This window comes from Lepisma saccharinum, chromosome 13 (genome assembly GCF_977018435.1).
Source record: "Lepisma saccharinum chromosome 13, izLepSacc3.1, whole genome shotgun sequence".
NCBI lineage: Eukaryota > Metazoa > Arthropoda > Insecta > Zygentoma > Lepismatidae > Lepisma > Lepisma saccharinum.
This window is the reverse complement of record NC_139241.1, coordinates 86131819-86138171: the sequence shown is the minus strand read 5'-3', so window position 1 is coordinate 86138171 and position 6353 is coordinate 86131819. Positions and strand designations below refer to the sequence as shown.

The window sequence follows — 6353 nt, the reverse complement described above, 5'->3', positions numbered from 1 at the left end:
TTCACGCGGAAGGAGACCTCGGTTAAGGTTAGAGGTTTCCGCCGAACCTCGAGAGCCGCCTTACCGTCTATATCGGAGGACCTGCGTTGGGCGACGAGGAAGTTCCCTCGGACCTCCTAGGAAACCGCAATCTAAAGTTAGCACCCGACCTCGACTCAGGATTGACCACCCGCACGATTTAAGCATATCAATATGCGGAGGAAAAGAAAATAACAATGATTCAATCGGTAGCCGCGAGCGAAAAGAGAGAAGCCCGCCACCCAAGCCTCCGGCACGGTTATCCGAGCCGGCGGGCGATCTGGTGGAAGGGAGCGTCCGTAAATCCCGCTCGGCGGGAGGTTCTAAGTGTAACTTGAAAGGACCAACATCCCACAGAGGGTGCTAGGCCCGTGCGAACCTCAGCCTTGCCGAATCGGGCTGGGCGCCTTCCCAAGGATTCGGGATGCTCTGGAATGCATCCCTCAGTGGGAGGTAGATTCATCCTAAGGCTAAATATCACCACGAGACCGATAGCGAACAAGTACCGCGAGGTAAAGTTGAAAAGAACTTTGAAGAGAGAGTTCAAGAGTACGTGAAACCGCCTGAGGGTCAAACGGATGGAGCTCGAGAGTTCGATGGGGGAAGGTGATTCAAGGGTTAAGGACTAAGTCTCCGGCCCGCGAGCGGGGTCATCCCCTTCCTTGGGGACGTCCCGTTTGCGAGGGTGCGTCCGGGACGGTCCCCCTTCACTCCGCGCCCGGTAGGGCACCGCGGCTCGTTGGGATCCGTCCGAAGAGCCTGGGGTGGAGCTCTCCGGCTCGTCCGGAGAACCCCCGGTGACCCGGGCGGAACCCGACGGCTCACGGGCAGGCCTGGGGATCCGCCGCCGTTTTTAGGCGGAAGGCGTAGAGGTCGCAGCAATGCGGCGTGCCTGGCAATGTACCCCCGTTCCCCGACCGTCCCCTCGTTTGCGCGGGAGGACGCTTGTCCGGGGGTTCGCGGGGGGCATACTGTGAGCCCTGGGCCCGTGCGGTGTTCAACGAGTGGCCCATCCGTCCCGTCTTGAAACACGGACCAAGAAGTCTAGCGCGTGGGCGAGTCTAAGGGAATCACTAAACCCGAAGGCGCAGTCAAAGCGACTGGGACGATCGAGGTGACCCGGAGTCGCTCAACGAAGGGCCCTCGCGCAGTCCCGGGGCGATCCCCCACCTCCGGGTGCGGGGACCGTACCTAAGAGCCCACTCGCTGGGACCCGAAAGATGGTGAACTATGCTCGGCCAGGACGAATCCAGGGGAAACCCTGGTGGAAGTCCGAACCGCCTCTGACGTGCAAATCGACCGTCTGAGCTAAGCATAGTGGCGAAAGGCCAATCGAACCGTCTAGTAGCTGGTTCCCTCCGAAGTGTCCCTCAGGACAGCTGGCGCTCGCAAGGGGGGGGTCCATCCCGTTAAGCGAATGACCGGGGGCCTCGGGGCCGAAACGGCCTCGACCCACTCTCAAACTCTGAACGGGATGGAGGTCCCGCTTGCCCCTTTTCAGGACCCGAGTGCTCAGTGGGCCGCTCCTGGTAAGCAGGACTGGCGCTGTGGGATGAACCAAACGCCGGGTTAAGGCGCCTGAATCGACGCTGCTCAAACCATGAAAGGCGTCGGTTGCTCAAGACAGCAGGGCGGTGGCCATGGAAGTCGGCATCCGCTAAGGAGGGAGGTCTTCCAATACCTCGGGTGCCAATACACTCTGGCACAAGGCCTCTCAAATAAATATCACCTGCGTTAGGTCAAGGAAATCCTGGTCCGTGCCTCCAGGCTCAAGTTAAAGCCACATCAGAAGGCGAAACTCATCGGCACCAACATCCTACCTAAATTCCAATATGTATGGGTGAATGTCGGAGTTTCAAAGAACTTCCTCGAATCCATTGATGTGGAAGTCAGGAGGTTCCACAAGAGGGCCTTCAAATTACCTGAATCCACCACCGATCAGTTACTGTACTGTAAAAAGCGCGATGGTGGGCTGGGCGTTCCGCGCCTGACCACTATCATTCAGCTGGGGATATTAGGAAATCTCTGTAGACTGAGAGACTCGCGGGATGAGGTAGTAACTCACCTCTTCCAAGAGACAGGAATGGGCGCCAGGATCGAAGGCATTGCCAGAGTGACCGGCGTCCAAGCACCTGTTACGCTGGATACCATTGCTACGGCCATAAAAATAATATCTAACTTAGAGCCGGAGCGATGGAGCCAGCAGCCACTACACGGCTTGGGAGTCAAGAACTTCTTCAACGACCCCATAGCCAACGCGGCTCTCGTCAATCAGGGACTACTAAAACCCGGTCAGCTAAACGACCTATTGAGGCTCAGGTCCAACACTGTTGGACTTAACCACGTCCTCAAAAGCGCTAAGGTGGTGGAGTCCGATGAGTGCAGGAGATGCCATGCGGCGCCCGAGACCCTAGGGCACGTAATAGGCGCCTGCACAGCATCAAAAGGACTGCGGATCAAGCGACATGATGAACTGCGGGACATCATAGCGGCATCTGCAAAAGGGTATACGGTGGCTAAGGAGCAGACCTTCTCCATACCTGCGACCAAAGAGCGCCTTAAGCCGGACCTCGTCCTAGTGAAGGATAACGTCGCGTACGTTACCGACATGACGGTCAGGTTCGAAACTGAGACTTCGCTCAAGGAAGCAGGAAAAGAGAAGGTAGACAAGTATAAGAAGTTGGACGAGGTGGTAGCGTCCACACTTCAGGCCGATCGGGTGATCCATACTCCCATAGTCCTAGGATCAAGAGGAGCTCTACCTCCAATTACACGTGCTGCGCTGAGACAGCTGGGCATTAGCAGCAGAGAGCTCCTAATGACGCTGAGCTTAACGGCAATCCGAACGTCTATCAAGATTGTCAATCAGCATCTGGACTACAAATAGACAAATACCAAAGGGTTCACTGGGGGAACTACGTGCCTGGCAACGACGGGGGAAGAGCTGAAACTTGTTGATCCCCGCCACCCAGGCTAAAGCGAGGGGAGACCTGAAAATCCGAGATCCCCGCAAACGAAAGAAGGTTCCCCCGAAGGAGAGATGAGAGGAGGTGTAGGTGTCGTGGGAGAGAGGAACCAAGTGGAGCCAAGCGCCCGGATACCATAGGGGGAACTCGCAGATCCGCGCGCACTAGACAATAAGACATAGAGAAGGAGAGCAAGGACGAAGAGAGACATATTTATATATTATACAGGAAATAATTATACATAGAGATATATCTATATACACCCTAATTTATTATAATTTATTAATTATTTATTTATTTATTGGTCATACTATTGTATGGCCGGCAGAGGTGAGAGCAAGGTGGAGTAGGAGCTGGAAGTTAGTAATGATCTTCAGTACAAAAGTACCTATGCTAACATAGGGAAGAGACGGGGCTACAAGGCTCAGTCAGAATAGCCAAATGCCTCGTCATCCAACTAGTGACGCGCATGAATGGATTAACGAGATTCCCTCTGTCCCTACCTACTGTCTAGTGAAACCACAGCCAAGGGAACGGGCTTGGAGAATGTCAGCGGGGAAAGAAGACCCTGTTGAGCTTGACTTTAGTCTGCCGCTGTCGGGAGACGTGACGAGGTGTAGCATAAGTGGGAGGGCTCCTTCGGGTGCCCGCCGGTGAAATACCACTACTCTCACGGTTTCCCGATTCACCCGGTTGGGCGGGACGCGGGCGTCGGGGCTCCGGCCTCGTCGCACGCCGTTCACGAACCTAGGCCCCACCGGCCGGCCGACCCGATCCGGGGACAACGGCAGGCGGGGAGTTCGTCTGGGGCGGAACATCTGTCAAAGGATAACGCAGGTGTCCTAAGGGCGGCTCACCGAGGCCAGAAATCCTCGGGTAGAGCGAAAGGGCAAAAGCCGCCCTGATCCGCACCCTCAGTACTGGTGGGACCCGGGAAACCGGGGCCTATCGATCCTCCCCGTCCGAAGGATCTTCGGCGGGAGGTGACAGAAAAGTTACCACAGGGATAATTGGCTCGTGGCCGCCAAGCGTTCATAGCGACGCGGTTTTTTGATCCTTCGATGTCGGCTCTTCTTACCGTGGGGACGGAATACACAGTACACTTTATCACTGTAATTTTTGGCAATTTTAGCATTTTTGGTTCAACCCTGTTGATGTTTTCTATTGAAAGTTGAACGTTATTACTCTGGTGTCGTTTTTGCCAACAAATATTGATATTTTGTTTTCATAACTTTTAAACTATGCCTGTGTACTTTTTGCAAGGTGCAGATGTCTGAATTTTTGGTGAATGGAAGTTTTAAGTAACTGTGAATTTTTTATTTGTTTTAAAATTCGGTGAAATTTAGCATTTTCGCTGAATTACAACTCGAAAATCATACTTTTGCCTTGATTCGAACACTCAACCTAATGCTTACGTTACCGTCAGGTTACCTTCTGGGGACCTTCTCCTTTCACCATTTCTTGGGGCTTAGCGATATCTTTCGTTTGAAGTTGGGAAAAAGGCATTTTGCTGCCATGACCGCACAGGAAAAAACAGCATCGGAACGAGCAGACTTGGGATTATTGCTTCGAAAATCGTGCTCTACCCGTCGCGATTAGCTTTCCTTGCATATATCCTTTTGGGAGAGGGAACGATCTTCCATACTACCGAGATTTGAAACGTTCCCGTCAAAACTGAAATTTCTATTCAAACTTAATAAACGGGTCAAATTTAGCATTTCCGCTGAATTTCGAATGGATGGTGGGGAAACCGGTCTTGCACGGTTCTCAGATACATGCTTTGGGAGTCCAGCTTCATTTCTCCCCAACCCCCTCCCTTCTTCTTCGGCCGATCGGTCGAGTAAATCCGATTGATTGACCAATAAATGACCTCGTAATTTAAATTCGAACTGGAAATCTTCCTTGGGCAACCGTTTCTTCTTCCCTTCATTGAATTGCTTGTCTTGGAGCTGAAAGGAAGCGAATCCAAAATCTCAAGATGGATTTCAGGTGAGTGTGTGCATTTTAAAATGCGCTATTTGTTGTGTTATTTGTTGTATTATTTTGTGCCAGGCGCATAACGATGTCTTGTCATTAAACGAAGGCTGTTCTTCTCCAACAGTAACGATCCTATGATGCCGCCGGCGAATTTTGCAACGCCAGTACCGGGAGGCCTCAGCGTAGAAGACATTGCATTCCTGAACACCATAAATGGCGCTTTGGTGCAGCTTGAACTGGACGAGAGGGAATTACGAATCCCGGAACCCGAGACCATGTCGGTGGAGCAGCTAGAAAAATCCTTGATGATCGTGGACGAGTTAATAGTAAGTTGAGTCCTTTTTTCTTTCTTTCTTTGTTTCTTCCTTTCCTTCTCTTTTTCCTTCTCTCTCTTTTCCTTCTTTCTTTCTTTCCTTTTTCTGTATTTATTTCATTCTTTCTTTTTCTTTCTTTCCTTCTTTTTTCTTTCATTCTTTCTTTTCTTTCTTTGTTCTTTTTCCTTCTTTCTTTCTTTACTTATTTCTTTCTTGCCTTCTTTTTTCCTTCTATTTTTCCTTTTTTCTTTCTTTCTTTCTTTCCTTCTGTCTTTCCTTCTTTCTTTATTTCCTTTTTCTTTTTCTTTCTTTCTTCCTTTCCTTTTTTCTTTCTTTCCTTCTTTCTTTGTTTCCTTCTATTGTTTTTATTTATTTATTTCTATCTTTCCTTCTTTCTTTCTTTCCTTCTCTCTTTCTTTCCTTCTTTCTTTATTTCTTTCTTTCGTAAGGCAACTCCCATGCTGCGTTTGGGATCGAACCAAGAACCTCTGCATTGTATTGGGTGATGTAGCTATTCCTCATTCATCTTTCAGATGGTTATCACTCGCTTGGTCTAAATGTGATAAATGCAAGAGGTTACATTTAAAGGAATGGCCATAGAAATTAACTTAGGTTAGATATGGGTTTTATACTCTCCATGACTGAACCGATATGGATTGGTTTAGAAAAGGATATTACTTGCCTTACAAACAGATAAAGATTGTTCCTACACTTTTCCTCTCAAACGCCACTTGTCTGACCTCCCTGTCAGACATCGATTCAATCACACACCATCGTCCAATAATCGTTCTCCACTTTGCTTCTCTCTCACAATCCGCAGACCTTACTCTCTCTCGTATTCTCGCCAACTGATCAAGCCCCCTGACAATTCCAACACTCATTCCATACCCGTCTCCCCAGTCACTCACCTAACGTTTGCCTAATTGCTTATTCTGCATTCCTTTCTCTGCTTCCTGCTATGCTAAGAGTTTATACTTCTTACCCAATACCTTGGGTATGATACGTTTTCTTTCCTTCTCTTTTTCCATCTCTCTTTCTTTCCTTCTTTTTTCTTTCCTTCTTTTTTCTTTCCTTCTTT

At 49.9% G+C, this 6353-nt stretch overlaps 1 pseudogene; it reads left to right on the top strand.

Moving 5' to 3' along the window:
- Positions 1 to 145: 145 nt before the first annotated feature.
- LOC145997913 (large subunit ribosomal RNA) lies at positions 146 to 4397 on the top strand (annotated as a pseudogene).
- Positions 4398 to 6353: the final 1956 nt, after the last annotated feature.